We start from the raw sequence: 19,051 nt of genomic DNA, 5'->3' as shown, positions 1-19,051 counted from the left end.
CCACTTCCCCACAGATCTTGCCCATAGCACATTGCCTTGGTGCCTCAGCCCACCCTAACAAGCCTGGGGCAGTCCTGGGTGCTGGAGCCTTCCCCACTCTCCACAAACACCCTCCACACACGACAGCATTAGTCTCATAGCAGAGAGCAGTAGCCACCGGTAGCAGAAAACGCATGGCCATTAGTGCCCCCTCCCAAAAAAATAGCTGTTAAGTGACTAAAAGGAAAGGAAAACTGGCCTCAGGTATAACAGCAATTGCTCTAATGACCTTGTGCCCATCTCTCACCTCACCTCTAAAACAGAAGTTGTGGTTTTCGCCTGTCCCTCTGCTAATACACACTGCAAGTGCTTGGAGCGTCCTGGCTCCTCCTCCTCTGCGGTGCCAGGGGAGTGCTGTGGCATGCCCCTGCTACACTGCCAGCAGCCCTCCCTGCGCTGGGGACTTCCCTCACGTCACCATCGCGCTGGGGCTCACCCGCAACGCGCGCCAGGCTACAGACATCAGTCAGGGGGAGAAACGTGAGGACAGAGAAGTAGAGGAGTTGGCCTGAAGCAGCCAAGCAGAAAGGCGAAAGCTGAGGCATCACAGAAACCCATTACAGCACCTCACCTACAGACCTCACCAACGTTTTAACTGAGGCAGGGTACACTCATGAGCCAGGACTAAGCACACCTAGGCACCATGCTGCCCAGGACAAGAGCCACATTCTTCCAGGCCCCTCTCCGCGCCCCCAGCAGCAGGCAGGGCTAGCAGTGCTGCAGGCAGGGCTTACGGCTGACAGGGACCTGCAACGTCTCTGGCACCTACTCACGTAGCCCAGGCAGCTGACCCTTCCCTTGATCTGACTGGGCTACCCTGCCAGAAGTGGTGTAAATTTTTAAATGGAAAAGAAAGCAGAAAGGAGGACTGACGCACCCAGACCTTGAGTTCAGAGTCCCTGGATGAAGCTGTTCACGCCCCATTAACATTGCTAGCTCAAAGCAGACTTGGTCAGAGGGTACTGAAGCTTTAACCTCCAAAGCACCAACTATTCACAAGACATGAGCCCTCCCATTAGACTATTCTCCACCCATGCCATTCCATTTACTCGTCTCCACTCACGGCCTACCCAGAAGGCCAAGGCAATAAAGGCACCAAACTTTCTTAATAGTTAAGGCAGACAGCCATGATTGGAGAAGTAATCTTGTGGAAGAGCAGGGAAAGCATAAATAAGCAGGTTGTTCAGTCTGGGATTGATCCTTCTGCACTTTTTACCCTGGGGAACCATTCTGGAGAGTTTCAAGTCAAAGCTATGCTATATATTTCAGAGGGATTAGTGTAAAGAAGCAGGTGGTTTGTGATCCATTAACAAGTCAGGGGAGGTTAAGCCTCGCAAATCACGAGATATGAAACAGGAAGTTAGCAGATGTGAAAATCTATCCAATCCCAAGCCTCTGGCTAATCAGAAAAGCAAAGCAAAACCCCATTATGTGGAGTTGGATAGGGTTAATGGATCAAAATCTTGCTGAGTTATGACAGGGATGAACTGTGCTCAAAATAAGCTTCAAAAAACCAGAAAGAATAAAGGAAAGACACGAAATCCTGGTAAAGACTTTCCTGTGCAGCTGTTAAATTTGTTAGTGTTTTATTGTGAGGAACTCTGCAGAAAAACAGGACTTCAGAGAAGTGAACGCAGTCTAAAAACACAGGAAAGATGCAAAAAAACAAACCATGGTCTCCAAACCGGGCAAGAAAACAAACCACTTCCTAGAACAGTATAGTGAATCACGAAAGTCCAGGGCTTTGCCATTATTAACTTACATGACAGAGCCTTTGGCCACTTACAATCATGAATTTTAGCTCAATTGCACTCCAGAGTGGGCTGTCTGCCAGCAGGCCTCTTCCCCGCTTCCCAGCCCTTGGCCAAGTCCAGACCCCACAGCGAAGGTAAGAACCACCCAGCTCACACACCAGGGCAAATCGACAAACCAGTCCAAGAGCCACATGGCTTCTAGTGCCAGAGCGGCCTTCATAAACATGGATATTTTAACTGTCTTGAGACACCTCTATGCTCGGTTCACTGAGTTCGACCCATAATTAAAAAACTCTATCTGGAAGGGGCTGGGGGGAGGGGGAAAGAGGGAAATAAATCACAGTGTCTCCTTACCAGTCAGCAAGCATTAATTTATGCCACAAAAAGGTAATTTTAACTTGTAGACTTGGCGAAATAAAATTGCACGTGGTTATGTTGAGTTGGAAGCTAACAACTAACATAACACGCTAATTGGTTATGACCCTCTGTACCAGTGAAGTCATTTATCCAGGATAAACTAGACTTCTAAACTTGTTTTCTTAAATTAGCTGCTACTCAACTGAAGCTACCCCACTGCTATGCTGTCCCATGCCGATTTTCCACCATCACTCTCCTGTCTGCCACATACAAGGACAATGAAGACTCCAGCCAACTCCAAGGACACGTTACCCAGAAGGAACACAGGCCGCAAATCGCAAATCTTACAGTGGGACACAGATATTGTTCTGGGAGTCAGGAGCACCTGACTTTGAAAACTGGCTCCCTCTCAAAATGCTTGGGAAGGTGTTTAGTCCATTCCACCTTAGAGACCACATCTCCTCAACGAACAGAAATTAACCATTTCTAGCACTTTAATCTCTCCCGAGTGTTAAGGGTGGCCTCAATTGCCTGCTCAGACACTTACAGCTCAGCTCAGTGTGGCCACAGAGCAGCTCCCTCCATCCCATACAGCCAGCAAGTTGTTCTTCAGCGGTTCCCCAAACAAGGTGGCTCAGAGCCCATCAGTACTCTGGGCGTGCTCTGCTTTAGCAAAGGAAATTGGTGTAGCAAAATAAAGGGAATGGAGACAATGAATGGTCAGATTGCTGACCCACCTACTCCACGCTGCCTCCAAGTCCAGTAAGGCTACCAAGCCCTCAGGAGACTCCAAGTGTCTACTTGTTTCCGTTTATGCTAGCTTTAATCTTGCAGCAGTTAAAATAATAAAAATAATTACCGTGGAAAATTAATTGCATACAAGAGCATACACCCATCTATCCATCCTCCACCTTTGTCTGCTCCTTTATGAGACTGAATTCAGCATTTTACAGCCAGAGGGATGGAAAGGACGCAAGGGAAAAGAGCACTGGTGTTTTTGTTCCGAGCTTCCAATTGCGGATGTAGACCAAGCAAACTATTTCAAACCTGCATTTCTATAATGGTCACATCACCTCTTCCACCCACCCCACCCCTTTCCCAAAACTAAGCTTTCAAAACAAATTCAAGTTCTCCAGACACCTTTGTCTGAGGAGACCTTTTTAAAATGCTAGTGCCAACATGCAAGACTAGCTCCAAAAGCACCTCACATGGGACCTACAGAAAGAAACACTGACCCTGGCACACACTAGCTGCTTAGAAGGTAAACATTGTTAACACCCTTGTTTCAGCACAAACCCTACCTCCCTCCTCTGCAGCTGCAGGCAGCACTTGATGACCACAGCAGCTTTTTAATCCACAAGTACATTCTGATTTCCAAGACATTTATAGAAACTATTCACTGCTGTATGGATTACTGCTGTACAAACCATCTATCAGCCAGCTGAGATCAAGTGTCCTGTTTGTTTGCATGCTGGTTCCTGCTGAGGCCATTGGCAATGGCAGATGTATTTAAAGGTATTATTTCTAGGTCTATGATGCCACCCAACAACCTTTAAGTACACCTTCCTGATGCAAGCAGCTTTTAAAAACAACTTGGCTGTGGAATCTCTCCCAGTTCTCCTCTTTCTTGTGGGACATTCAGGTAACCTCAAAGACAAGGGAAGGACACAACCAGCTCTCACAGCAATGTCAAAAGTTTTTACAGGCAACTGAGCTCTCTCCATCAGGGAGCCCATTTGGGTCAGCCAACAAGAAAATGGTGCAAGGTTCCTTGCAGAGCTTTCCAAACCTCCATGAAGGTACAGCCTTATCTTATGCGTGCACCATACATGCCGATAAAAAGCTGATGTTGTTTCAGGGCGTGGGGGGGGATGTTTCCATGGAGCAGTTTCCATTTATTCCACCAAGAGGAAAAACCCAAAATATAAAAAAGAAGCAATTTCCCTAAGTTAAATATAGGAGCAGGAACGGAGAGGAACTGGACATCACTATCACATTTACATGAAGTATCTGACTCACTAAGTCAGCAGCAGTGGGTCAACTCCATGCAGCTCCCCCCACCTCTCTGCTCTTCCCAAAATTCTAGTTCCTTGGCATTTTACACTTCTCATTGTCCTCCTGTTTCCCTGCACATCCCTCTAGTCTCAGCTGCCTTCCCCCCGCCACCTCCTTCTTCAGCACGCTGGTAAAAAACAGATTTGTGCAGAAGTCAGTTTTCCTCTTTCCTTCCTCTGCAGGCCACAGGCTCCTCCAGAGTGCTTGGGAAAATTAAAAGCCTGTGATAGCATTCCTTTCCAAGCTATCCATCAACTCAGTGTTGCCCTATCTTGTGGGACACGTGACTAGAGGCAGAGTTTATGGGTCAAGTCCTCCCCTCCTAAATACATGCAGCCTATGCTATGAAGAGGATGCTGTATGGAGGAAAGAAAATTCCATTAAGACATAAAAACAAACGTTGGCTTTCTTTTTTTCCCCACAATATATTCCTTTCATGCTGCTACAAGAATAAATGAAAAGAGCAAACAGTCCCGTCCCTTCAAAATCAGTCCATTTCTCACTTTCTGGCCCATACTTTGCTCTCTTCCCCCCACCCAAAGCAATTCAAATGAGAGCGTAATAGCTTCCTACGCACTAAATGCACAAAAAAGAAAAAAGACATTGATAAGAACAAAATCTTTTTTACACTGCACTGGTTGCCAAGGGAAGCTCAATCAGACTGTCTACAAAAGCTGGTGTTAATTTTCTATGTGGCAACTCTTCCTGCCAGAAAGCTTCTTTAATTCACAGCCAGTACTGGGAGTGGGTTAACAACGAGGCGAAAGGATGTGCACACTGACTATGTAACTGAATAGGTATTTTCATGCAAGCTCTATTAATTATATGTATGCTGAGAAGAAAGATGTATCTGTTGAGAGGTTACGATTTGGGTGTCGCTGCCTGAGCAGAAAAGCCTTCTGAGCTCCCTGCACCAATCCATGATCAAGAAGACTGGAAATATGCAGTTAAATTCATGCTTCAGAAACCAACACAGGCTAATGGAAAGCCACGAATACTGAACAAGAAACCTACTGTGAAAAAAAAAGCAAGCAATACATTTAGTGTTGCTAGACTAATAGTGCAGGAATTTCTGATTGCCAACTAGGGACATGCTTGTTCTGTTTAAAAGGCTGTGTGGCACCCCAAACCTGCAGGAGTGGGAGCTCAAACGCACCACAGAACAGGCTCTGCTCCAAAAAAAACACAAGAAGAACTAGACCAAACTAAAGTCCAGTATCTTGTCTCCAAAAGCCCAGGCCTAGGGAAGAACAGGGCAGATTTTAAGATACTTGTCCAGACTCCCAGCCTCCAGAAATTTGATACTCAGAAATATCTTAAGCCAGTGGGCACCCACACACAAGAAGAGGGAGAGCAGCGCAGTAAATTGAGCAGAACTGTCAAGAACGATTTGTAGGGATAATACCCAAAGGGACAAGGGCAGCCTCTGCTCCCCCCACCACGTCAGCCTATTGAATTCACATCGCCCATTGCACTGACTGAGAACGCAGACGTGTCCACTATGAAGGGAACACAAGATGAAGGATCCCAACAGCCTCTCTCTGTCTCTGCCCAGTATCATTTGCTTTGCACAGCCACAGGATTGTGCTCCGATTACTGACCTCAGCTGAGGTAGGTAACACCAGTGACAGCTCACTTCCCATTCAGCCTTCAATGGACTGAGACAGAAGAGCAAGGCATGCAAGAGAACAAATACTACATCCCCAAGTATGGGAGCCTCAAAATGCCCACCACCCCTACAAAAAAAAAAAAAAAACAAAAAAAACAAAAAAAAAAAAACACAAAAAAAAAACCATCAGTGCCTATGTGATTTGATGACATTCAGAAAAACAGGCAACTTGCTCTCCCCACCACCTGACGAGGATGCTGCCATCCTCGTGATCTGGTGCTGCCAGAGTGGTTTGTGCCTGTCTGCATGTATAGGCTCTGCTGCAGATGAGGGGACAGGGTTGAGTGCCCAAGAAGCTCCTCCTCAGCTCCTGCCCTGCACAGGCCCAACACAAACTCCTGCCGTGCACGGCCAAGAACTTGCACTGGCAGCTCTCAACACCCCCTTTACACCTGGCAGACTGTATCTTTAAAACAACCAGCCACATCTCTGACTTCAAGCTGCAGATGGCAGAGAACAGATGCACAGATCTGAAAAGACACCCAAAACACTTTAAAAAGACTCAAAAAAAAAAACCCAACCCCAAGAGATAAATGGATTAAGAGATCCAGTAAGGAGCAGAGATTGTGACTGTACACTGACCAATCCAGGCCTCTCTTCTTGCATACAAATAGACACCACTGAAGCTTCTGATTTACCAGGAACACAGAGGAGAAACCCTGCAGGAGTCGTCCTGCCCACCTCCTGCCAGAGCGAAGGTGCTGCTTGCAGTGATTTCTAGCGGGTCCAGCTGATCTTACTGCAACATAGCCTTGCCCCCCTGAAACTACCACACATGCAAAACTCCATCTTAGCACGGAAAGCTAGGTTATTGCAAGGTCTCTTTTTAACGGGGCAGTGCAGAAGAGGCGGAGGAAGAGTCTTAAAACTGGCAACCCTTCTGACACTGGGCAAACATGAGGCAGAGTGATGATTCAGGAAAACAAACTCAGACTCCACACTTCGCCCAAAATGAATGTGGGGACAAAAGACAGCCCGAGTCCTGTCTCCTGCCGGGTAAGTTGTACGCAACCCCACAGCAGCCATGCTGGAGCCAGAGACACAGCGGCAGTGCCCTCAGGAGAGTGATGGCTTTTCACAGAACCGCACAATAAGGAGGCACCTTTTCTGGGAGGCAAAGAGCTAAGCCAGACGAAGATTGTGAAAGACCTGTGCAAGAAGAGCGTGTGGGGAAAGCAGAGGGGAGAAAAGGGCTCAGAGGAAAACCACAGAATTTAAACCAGCTTACCAACTGGGAATCATTACAGTTGCAAGGAAGATGAGAAACATTCCAGTTAATTGTTATGGCTCATGGCTGCATAGTCACCAATGATTCAGCAGGAACTTCACCTTCAAAACATCCCGATTCCTTTTGACACTCCAAAGCCAGGAAAGGAAAAAAAAAAATCTCATGGATGAGAAATCAGGAATAAAACCGTGCCCCAGCAGAACTGGGGACAGGCCATCTCCCCTGCCTTGCAGAATATCCCATCTCTCCTCCAGCCTGCAGCAAAGGTAGGTGGAACAACAAAGCCACACAAAGTGGCCACTGCACATACACACGCTGAATTGCCTGTCAGCTTGCATGTCTGAGAAGCTGCAAAGAACATAAGGCACTGACGACAAACGCATGTGCACACACACATATATATGTGTGTATACGTAGGCATATATACAGACACATGCATACATATGGCTCACGGATGACTATAACACACATAGAGAGTCCACATTTCTCCCACCTTCTCTCCAAAATTACTCCGCTCCCTAGGGGCAGGGAAGCAATGCCAGCAATACACCTACATGAAGCATTAAATCAACTGGGCTGGGAGTGGGAGTTGCAGAGCTGCATTTTATTTCAGCACTCTTGGCAAACACCCACTGAATACTGTAAATGAGCAGCAGCCCCAGGGGCTAGCGCAATGGGCAACTGATGATAGGAAGGCTGGAGGAATAAAAGGATCACTGAGACAGTTCATGACAAGAAAATGTGCTGATCAGTCGGACAGAAGAGACTGAGAAGCAGTAGAAAATGGAGCCTTGAGCAGAACCTGGCTGGTCCCAGGTGTGACCAAGAGGGACGAAACAAACAGCCAGAACACAGATGAAAACCTGAAGAGCTTTGCATCAGGGCAGGGAATGCAACTTTTTTCCAGGATGGATGAATCACAGCATACTATGTTAGTTCTTGAGAAAGGACTTGTCTCCATATGCTGAGGTCTCCTCCCAAAGTTATGGCTGTCACAGGCACATCAACAAGTAGAACAGAACAACTCTCCGTTCTGACAGACCAGCCAAGACACCTGCTTTGGGGATCTCTTGCTCCCCAGTTGTGCTCCACCCCTGCACTTGCTCTCAAGAGCCAGTCCCTCTTTGATCAGTGACTGGCTGACAGCCCCAGATTTGCCATTCTCAGCAACAGGCTGTAAGCTTTGTACTGAGTCTAAAAGGCCCGAGGCTTCCTGGGCTTGCTCACTCTGAACTTTTCTTGACCTGCCTGTAGCTCTGTATTACTTGGTTGAGCTGTGACAGCAATTTCTCTAACTGACCAGGTGTCTATGGCTAATTTGTTTTACTTGTGTTTATCTTTGTGTGATGCAACCATAGTTTTATATAAATAACAGTAACAAGCAGTTATTTTATGTAGACTGAGATATTTACAACTAACATGACGATGCTGTGGAGAGAAATGCAGGCATGGTATGATAGCAGAGACCTTGAGAAGTGGAGGGCGGGATGCAGTGCAGAGGAGTACAGGCATGGGATGGTAAGAGATGAGGCACATGCTTGGCAGCGGAGACCCCATGGCTGTGAACAACTCACCCACGGCCCGTTAAAGAAACGCAGACCTGGAGCTGAACAAAACAGGTTACAGAGGTAACAAAGAAAACAAAGAAATAATACCCAACATGCATGAAAGACACCATACACAGTGAAATCAGAAGCATCATGGAGCTGCAGACCAACTAAGAAACAGACAGATGTGAAAGTGTGTCAGCAAACATATAAAAAATGACCCAGTGGACCCTGGAGTGAGGAAGAATCCAGCAATATCCACATCATACTCCTCCCAGTGAAGGGCTACAAAGGCTTTTCAGTTTTCACTACAGTATTACCCTCCAACAACTGACTTGAAGATCCAGAGGAGCAACACAAGGGTGAGCATAACACCAGGAAAATGAATAGAAACGAAGAAATGTGTTACGGTTTTAGTTGCATTATCACAATTATTGAGACTTTTTCCATATAGAAGTATTCTAACGTATTATCTTTGTTTTCCTGTAATAATTAGTGGTAGAATAAAATGATTCTTGAATTAGAGTGTTAAGAATTCAGTTATACTAACAATAAATTCTTGCTTTTTTTATTTATATATACAGGCTGTGTGTGTGTATAAGGGGTGCTTCCTCTTTGCCTATAAACAACACCGAGCATAACAAAGCCCAAGGGGAGTGCCTCAGAGAAAAGAAAATGCACAGATCTAGGGGAAGAGGAAGCAATGAAAGACAAGTTGAAGAAAAGAAAAAAAAAAAAGGAAAGATATTTAAAAACCCCAGGAAAATATCAGTTCAGGGGGAAAGGCAAGAAAGATAGAGATAAAGAGAAGCGAAGTTTACAATAAAATTCCTGCAGAATAAATCAAATCTGCCATCAAGCGCTGAGCAAATTCAGCTTTCCAGCCCAACAGTATAACAAGAGAAGATGGGAGCTCTCTCTGAAGGCACCCTCCTTGGGAGCAAGCAGCTCCCTGCAGAGGTGTGCAGACCCAGGTGGGCTTACATGGGAACATCTGGCTCTACACTTCAAATCTGCACAAACTCCTCTGCAAGAGCAGTTCCCACCGTGCCACAAAGCCTCAAAAGCTGAGTAAGTGTTTTCGTTTAAAATCAAGTCTGAAAAGAAAAACACATCCCACTTGCAAGCAACTGATCGACACCTCAGTTTCAAGCAGCAAGTGCAGCAGTTTGGGAGCGGGGAGAAAGATCTATACGTCAAGCTAATCATCTAGGGCAGACGAACATGACAGTTCATGGTAGATGCCTCAGGGCTTTAATTGTTTTACCATGAGCAAGCAGTGTAGTCAATATTAAAGTGGCACCAATCAAAGGGGCAAACTAAAAAGTAATACAATTTAACTCTCTCCCCCTTGTCATCTAATTAACCTTCAGAAAGAAGCAGTCTGCTTCCCAGCCCCCTCCCCACCACCATCTCCCTGGGGAGGGTTTGCCACACTGAGGGTAAGGCGCAGGGCAGGCGTTGATCTGCGTTCCAGAGCAGACGGCAAAAGCCCCCACTGCGGCAGGGAAACTGGAGCAGCTTTTCCCCTTGAACGCTTCAGTAAGCATAATCCCTGCCATGTATCTGTAAGAGTATCAGAGACAAAAAAAAAAACAAAAACCACACACCAAACCATAAAACCAAGCCCGCTTCTTCGAAAGCATGGAGTTTAAGAATCACCCGCTCCAAATGGTCAGTTGTTTTCAGCTCCTCTAGGCATGGCAAAGCTCACAGTTCCCTTGGGCAGCAGGCTGCCAGGGCCAGCAAAAAGGCAATAAAGCCTCCTGCCAGCCCTGCCTATTCAGATCCGTAGGAGGTCAGGCTGGCAGGTACTGAAAGGAAGGGGCAGGGGGAAGCCTGCTTCTGCCCCCAGCTGCTGTCAGTGCCACAAGCCATGGGAAGCCTGCCATGGCTCCCAGGCCCAAACGCCCAGAGCTCCCATTAGCTCCCTGCCCCAGCCTCGCTGCTTCTCAGAGCAGAAACAGCTCAGTCGTTGCCAGATGGGCAACATTCAATTCTGCCTATGTTGCCTTTTTAGAGACTTGTGACAGCTCTAGATTTAATGGAAGATGAAAATTTACCTCTCTTTTCCTGTATCTCAGCATAATATAGAGCATTTTAAATGCACTAAAATTTTTCTTCAGAAAAGCTAATGAGCATCAGTTGTCAGGAGATCTGAAAGGAGAAGCAATCATGATAAAACCCACTTTTGCTTTCTCATATATCTACATCTCTTGTCACAGAGAAACGTGGCCAAGTTAGAGTCCAAGACTAAGAAGCATTAGGTCAGCACTGCAAAAGCAAGGCAACTGACACTGAAGGCAAGGAAGTGGCTGGTATCAGCTCTGTCGGTCCTTGACTGTCAGCCGAAAGAACCAGGCCCAGCTGCACAACAGGGCAGCGCACGTGTGTGTGCATTGCAGGGCACGGCTTCCAGCGCAGGGCACGGCTTCCAGCGCAGGGCACGGCAGGGAGGGCCAAGTCCTACATCTGGTTCCTAAGCAATAGTCAGGGCACTTCTGGGCAAGCTTAAAATAAACAAAACACACTGCTCCCTGGAGCTTCTTAAGATATCCTAACATGATGCTCTTTCACCTTTAACTTGTTGCCTGTCTGAGACTGACTGAGGTCTGAGACCACCAGATTTTCCAGAAAGAGGAAAAGGATCGACTCCGTGTTGTTCACACCTGGTGATGGGACACAGCCTTTGGACTGTATGTACTTCTTTTAAGTTAAACTCTACAATTTGTGTGAAGGTTGCCAGGAGACACAGTGCCTGTTTTGAGATTCTTAGAGAGGGTGGAGCTCAGCTGAGGTGGCTGGTATCTCATTTTCATCCCAGACTTTGCTATTCAGTCCCCATTCCCCCCCCGCCTCGCTCTTATGCAAGCTCAGGACTTGGCTCACGAGCAAGTCCTGTTGCCGCATCAAGGCGCTGGTTGCTAGGAGGTATAACTGCTGGAGAGATACAGAGCAGGTAGAGGAGAGAGCAGGTTGCTACCTGCAGGTACATGGGCTTTTGGGCACTCATGCCCTATGCCAACCCCCCTCTTTTCTCAGGCAAACCCCAGGGGGCTGCAGAGCTTCAAGCTGAGAAAAGGCCTACATATTTCAAAATAGCCAAGGCAGCATGAGTTTTGCAACCACTCCTCTTCCCTGTTCCACTCGCACGCAGTAGCTTTCCAAACCTGTCAAAAGCTTCCCACTTGCAGAGCTCTACCAGAGTGTTTAGCTCTGTTATTAAATAAAGCAGACATGGTTGTTCTCTCCCTTCAATTTCTTTGCACATAAACTGCAAGTGACCCTCACCACGGGACTGCCTTTTTTTTTTTTTTTTTTTTTTTTAAATAGTGATTTCCCTTTAGTTCACATGCTGGTTAATGGGATCAAAGCACAAAGTAACAAACTAATCATCTACATGGGATTATTTCTAGCTTGCCTCCCAATTTAAAAAACAAATTGGTACGACTGGCACAGTGAAAGACTGAGGACAGCCAGCATTTCTCTTAATAAGGCAGGTTAAAGTCAGACATGACCAATATAATCATTAAAACAGCAACTGTTGTAGCTATTCTGACATGCATGATAACACACTCCCTTGAGGGAACTAGAATATTTGCCCTGGAACTAGGATGGAAGCAGTAACAAGCATGTACTATATAGTTCTCTTTAATATGGTTTGTCAGGCAACCCAAACAGCAGCAAATTCACAGGACTCCTTGGAGAAGCCCTACCTTTCCCTCCTCGCAACCTCAGGAATCCTGCACAGGGAAGCTTCAAGGGCAGTTAAGCACTATTTCTTTGTCACAAGAATTTTCATTGCAGCCTTGCAAAGATAAAAGCATTCCCATTTCCCTGCTCTCACTTTCTTCATCAATAATATTTTTGGCAACGGCAAGAATTCACACTCTAACATAAACTTTCTTGAGGGCTCAGCTAATACTGCTGGCCCCCCAACACACACTGCACAAGCAGTGCCTGGACCTGCCACACCAGTTGTGTGACACAGTGCAGGACTGAAGCTACCAAACTTGACTTACCCTACCCACACTATCAAACTTTATTTACAGCATCACACACAGAAAGAAACCCCCCAGGATTTCCATCACTGGAGGTGAGAGCACATTCATGCTGCCTGCATGCACACTGCAGGCAAGGAGCCTTCCTTAGCCCAGAATATGGGTCCTGCAATTCATTCTTACACTAAAAACCATCCCCAGCTTCCTTGTCAGTTAAGCACCAAAGTTGCTTACAGCTAACACAATTTTGTGCCGTGCCATGAAGGGTCAGAGTTCAAAGGTATATAGCATGGAAGAGGAGACAGGTGGAACAAGAAAAGTTTTTACTTATTTCTTTGAAGTAATCAAAGAAATTGCACGTAAAAGTGCTCTGATGTTCAAAAAAATGCAAAATGCACCACTGAAGACATGCCTATGCAACCTCCGTACAATTTCCTTCTACAAAACTATTCTAAGAGCATTTATTTCCACCTCCACCCCATTCTGCTCTCCTCTCTCTGTCAAGAACTGGGCTTGCTCCGTGCTGGGAACAAGTACAAAGGAGGACACAGAAGCAGTGGAGTCAGCAGCATCTGGTGTTCTCTGCCTTAATCATGTCCTTAACCTTCTGTGCATATACCTACCACAATGGCACCTGAGCTCATGTCCCACACGTGGAACCAGCTGTGGGATGTTCAAGAGCAGCAGCACACTGCAGAGGCTCTTAAGAAGCAGCACAACGTGCCTTTGTGGACTCTACTGCCTTGAGGGGTGGCTAGCATATGATGTTGGGAGAAGAGCGTCCAAACTAGCAAGGGTAAGGTAAGGGTACAAGACAGCACTTTTTAAAGTCTTTTTTTTTTTTTTTGTAAGTCATCTGTTTAATACTCAGCTCCTGTTATCTACATCTCTATAAAGGAGAAAATAGAAAACTGTTACTCTTATTTTTAGAAAAAGGTGCAAGCTGGGAGAAGCAAAGTGATTCTCTCTATCATCAAGTCCCATGGTAGACTTAAAATAGAGAAAAGAAGTCTCAGTTCTCCGTGCCCTACAATACATTGCCTCTTCCCCATTGCTGGCTTTTTTCAGAAAAGTCTTCCTTGTCCTTCAGACAAACTCTCACTATCATCCCAAAGACAAAGCAATATACAGAACAAAGACAGAACAACATGCTTCTGGCGAGATCCCACCTGCAGTACTGTGTCCATCTCTGGAGCCCCCAGCCCAGGAAAGACATGGACCTGTTGGTGCGGGTCCAGAGGAGGCCCAGAAAGATGATCAGAGGGATGGAACACCTATCCTGCAAGGACAGGACGAGAGTTGGGGTTGTTCAGCCTGGAGAAGAGAAGGCTCTGGGGAGGCTTTATTGCAGCCTTTCAATACTTAAAGGAGGCTTATAAGAAAGATGGGGACAAACTTTTGCATAGGGCCTGTTGTGATTGGACTACAGGTAATGGTTTTTAAGTAAAAGAGGGAAGAGTTAGACTAGGTATAAGGAAGAAATTTTTTACTATAAGGGTGGTAAAACACAGGAACAGGTTGCCCAGAGAGGTGGTAGATGCCCCATCCCCAGAAACATTCAAGGTCAGGTTGGACGGGGCTCTGAGTAACCCGATCTAGTTGAAGATGTCCCTGCTCATTGCAGGGGGGGTTAGACTAGATGACCTTTAAAGGTCCTTTCCAACCCAAACTTTTCTATTATTTTCCTGCCCCCAACTCTGTAATTTTGAGGGTGGAGAGGGGAAGAAGGAATACAGTTACCAGCTCATCTCTGAACTGAACCCAGTTTGCTGCTCAACTCAAAAGCAGGGTTGCCCATATCCTAGGGCAATGTTCTCAAGCAATTTGTTCTGGGGAAAGGCACCTGCTCCCACTCATACACTCCCTCTCTCCACAGAACTCCTGGTAAACAAATTTGTGAAATGTTTCCAAAAATGTTGCATTGCAATTGGACCACTCCCTTGAAAAATCCTCAATTCAATCTAAATGTCAAAAAACACCGGGCAATCTAAACAGGTCAAGGCTTCCTGTTGTGGCTTTTAGGGGGTTGTTTGGGGTTTTGTTTGTTTGTTTGTTAAACACCAGCAAACTCTGCTACCAAGGGTCCCAGACTTCAACGTCAATTCATCCCTGAGCCAAGAGAGTGGGTACTGCCTGTCAACAGGGTGGGTCCTCCTACTGGAAAGGCTGCAAGTGGAAGCAGATTGCTGCTCCTCACTTGTGGGGGTTCTCTAGCAACACCAGGATGCAGGACACTCATACGCCGAGCACAGCTGCAGAGTCCAGCCCTTTCCCAGTGCCTGACAGAAAGAAGCACAGAAGCGTGGGCACAGACAGGCTCATCCCAGATAGGATGGGGTGTACAAAGGAAGCGTTTTAGGAGAAAGGGCTCATATCACATGGCTTCTGTAGAAAGACGGGGGATAAAGGGGCACGTTGGTACCCGGCAGCTTGAGGGAGGATGTATATCAGGGAGGGAGGGAGGGAGTATATCAGACCTACTGCTGCTGCCAGATTCTCAAATCCTAAGTGTAGGACAAAGCGTCACATTTCATCCCTATTTGTCCAGAGGCTGTAGCAGCTGGCTACAGAATAGCGATCCACTCCCTTCTAACTTGAAGGCTGATTAGCGTATGGCACTCTGGAGAAGTAACTAGAAGTTCCACGTACATCAAAACAGCAACTCTATGTACAGCAAAACAGCAGCTTGTCTCAAAGGGAGCTGGCAACGCCAAACATCAGCACTGCCCTGACTAGTTTTTCAATACCAAGCGCGACACAAGGTACAAAGTCACACAGGGACTGAAACCAAGCATCCCACAAGATTCCCACTGTCTACCACAACCTACTCCACTGCTGGCAAAGATCACACTAACCACCTCCCCAGCCAGCAGCTGAGTTCTCCGAGTCAAGGGCTCGCGTTCCCAACACCTTCCTTCCATCAGTCTGGCAGCACCCCAATGCTGCAGTCTTCAGCGCACACAGCAGCACTTCTGGCACAGACTTGACACAGTCTCCCCTCTGGTTTAGTAAAAAGGGTTTCTGACCAGCTATTTTGAGGTTTTGTCCTATTTTTCTCCCTTTTTCTGCCGGACAGCAGGTTTGCTGCAGGTCTGGAGCTTCACTGCTATCTCACTATTTAAGATTCTACTGAATGTTAGGTCTTCAGTTGTTTGTCACAAGTAAAGACTTTAAATTATTTAGACATGACATCAAAAGCGCTGCCCCACACACACACCTAGGGGCTGGCTGATGGAAACTGCCTGGAAGTCAATTTGACAAGTTTGACTCCTTTCTGCTAAGGACTTAAACCAGGGGAGTTTGCCCACAGCTCTAGGTGACTGCTAGTAGTGCTTGCTTTGCTTCTTCATCTCTTCTGCCAAAACCAAGTGAGATTACAGCTGAACTGGATCAATACACAGTCGTTCAGCAAACAATTTACTTTTTAGGTGCAGTTGTATTACAGAGACATGGATTCAATGTGGAAGAGTCTCTAGCATTCACAAAAAGGGAGACCAAGCAAAAAACAATGTAGAAATTCTTGCCTAGCTCTATGGGCATGTGGAAACAGTTCAGCCGAGTAAGACTGCACCTACTCCATTAGGCAGGGTCTTTTCTGTCTGAAGTTCAATGATGGGGATTCAGGACTGGACCCAGCTGCTACCTAGATGGGAAGAGGCCATTTGCTCCAGGACTGCATGATTGTTACCTGTGAATCTCAAAGGCCAATGGCAAGAGAGCAAGGAAGAGGTCATAGCCCCCTTAAATCCACCTCTGCAAATTAAAATATCAAAGTTATGATTCCTTGGCCTGAGAAGAAAGCACTGTTGCAAAGGGGATCTCCATTTTCTTGTCCCAAGTGCAAAGAGTTTGCCCACTTGCCAGAAACTAAGACTACATTAACCTTCCTCAGCCCACCCTCCCTGTCTAATCTAAATTAATAAAAGCAAGGAATGAAAGGAAGTATTTTATACTTCAGATCTTCATGCCTCAGTGCATCTATGCTCCTTTTCCTCCAAGAGTATTTAAGACAGGGAGATTTAAGAGTTAAACAACGTATCCCTACTTCTTTCTGAGAGATCTGCTGTTGTTGGGGGAGGAAAGGGAGGGAAGGGTTTGGCTATTTTTCATCATCTTTTTGGACACTTTCAGGACCCTGAAACCTTGTGGTGTTCCCTCTTGGTGCAGAAAAATTTGCTTGGTTTGGTTGTAATGGCCCAACTCAAGCCCAGCTGCAGTCGCAGCTCTCCAATTCAAATTGTATTTAACAATCTCAATGAAGGAGATTTTCTTATCTTCCTCTCTCGGTCCACCACCACAATTGTGACGGCTGGAAAATCTCCCCAGATGGCATGTAAAAGCACAGTAGCCTCACAGATTACATGCATTAACAACAGTCCAGATTCCTGGAAGATGGGAAGGGGAAAGAGGTCTAACCCTTGAAAGGCAACTGTCCCATTTTAAAGAGGACAAAGCAAGCTGCCTCTGGTGAGGCCAAAGATGCTGAAATTTGCTTTGAACCACAGATGAGAATTTCATTTTAGGGTACGTTTCTACAGTCTTTAGAACACTACAGAATTCTCTTTTCTAAAAGAACACAGAAAGAAGGTCCAGAAATTCTCCTTCAGAGGACTGGGTAAAGTAAACTTGAAGGAGCCAGCACCAGGAGAATAGGATTTATCTGCCCACAAGCCAACAGTTCAAGTATTTCAATGTCCCTGTACATACAAAGCTACATTTGAGATACAGCCCAATAGCATTAGCATTGGTGCTAGAGAAAAATTAGTGAAGAACTGTACCCGTACAGAGCAGTAAAGCTTTGCACAAACTGCACATGTACCAAAAGGTACACTGGGTCTATAAAGAAGTGGATTCCTTCTGTGTACCTCCAGCTTTCTAAAGGCAACTATTGTTGTGGCATCCAAGCGAAGTGATCAATTACTTAAGAAAAATATGCTCTGGAATAAGGCAGGAATACTTGTCATCTTACAAATTAGGATTTCATTGTCCATGTAACCACCAATTCTAATCTGGCCACAATAGTCATAAGTCTTGAAAAGATCCCAGTTCAAAACAGCATTTTGCCTCGTTTACCAGCAGTCATCTACTAGATTTGCCTCTCACAATTCATTCCGGTACCCCGCTGACCAAAACCTTCCACTTTAAAGAGGAATGAAATAGCAAGGTAACATCATGCCTGGTAAAGTTACACAACATTTATCCTAACTGTTATTCTTCCATTGTAGGTTATATGCAGCTTAAGGTAAAGGGAAATTGTTCCAAGCTGATAATTTATTATGTTGTGCAGTAATTTATCTATATAATGATGGAAAATTATGATTAAAACTTTCCAAGAGACTCCACATGTGGATGGGCTGGAAACCACTTAGCCTTACAGCATATCTACTGGAATTGGAAAGAGGTATTTGGGAGCAAACCAACAACCACTTCTGGAAAAGAAAAATCCTACTCTTTCAGCTTCCAGTGGGATTTACCACTCAGTTGTGTGAGACAGCTCCACACGTGCTGAGCAGACTCCTGGCTGGATTAAAAACAACTCACTCATTTCCCGCTGTGCTCCTCCCCTTCCTCCCTTTGCTGTGACACAGACCGTGGTCACTGCCCTGCCTGTGCAGGACCTGACACTTACCTCCCTGGATCAGTGGATAAGGGATCCAGGAGGGGTATGACTCAGAAGGGCTGACAGAGTTAAGAGGCTTCCACTCAGTACTGCAAACCAGCCAAGGACGAGGAGTGGAACAGGGGAGACACAGTGAAACGAGAAGAGCCGATTCTGCTGTAGCTCAGGTTGGCACATGAGAGGCTGCTGCACTGACATCCAATGTGGACGGCACAGTATAAGTAAAATAAATTGTGATCCAGACAGCTATGCAGTTTTCTGATTTTGAACACATCACACCACTATTCACTTCCAAATATTAGTTGTCCTATCTCAAAAAACCCTCAAGGTGGTAAAGCTGAAGCAAGAACAAGCCTAGCTCCTCAAAAAGATCTTGTGGCAAAAAGCAGCAGCAGAAAAGACTTAATACCTTCATCTTAACTTTGATCATATAGCTGGTCCTTTTATTGTCCCTCCCTTCCTATCTACAAACAAGGGTGATTCATTCTGAAATAGTACAGAATACGGGGGCATCCAAATAATTTGTTCGTCAAATGTACCACACGCCACAGAGCTAGCCAGGGCCTGTGTCTGTACTGGCTACAGTAACTTCTGAGAGAATCACAAAGAAACTAAATTTCACTGTATCTCAGAGCGTATTTGCTTTATTAAACCTGCGTCTGCCTTTAGCAGGAGTTGCTGTATGTGAAGAGCTATGCTAGAGAGCTGAAGGGGAGGGAAGAACATGCAAGCTGAGACTGATTAACTCATTACATGTGCTATGTATCAAAAATTCCCCAGC

General features: G+C 45.9%; 1 protein-coding gene across 3 annotated transcripts in view; it reads right to left on the bottom strand.

Annotated features, from left to right (window-relative positions):
* Positions 1–19,051, bottom strand: part of MAPKBP1 (mitogen-activated protein kinase binding protein 1) — a 100,861-nt gene that overhangs the window by 46,902 nt on the left and 34,908 nt on the right. The gene's annotated exons all lie outside the window — the stretch shown is intronic.

Source organism: Larus michahellis, chromosome 4 (assembly GCF_964199755.1).
Source record: "Larus michahellis chromosome 4, bLarMic1.1, whole genome shotgun sequence".
NCBI lineage: Eukaryota > Metazoa > Chordata > Aves > Charadriiformes > Laridae > Larus > Larus michahellis.
This window is presented reverse-complemented; position numbering and strand designations above follow the sequence as displayed.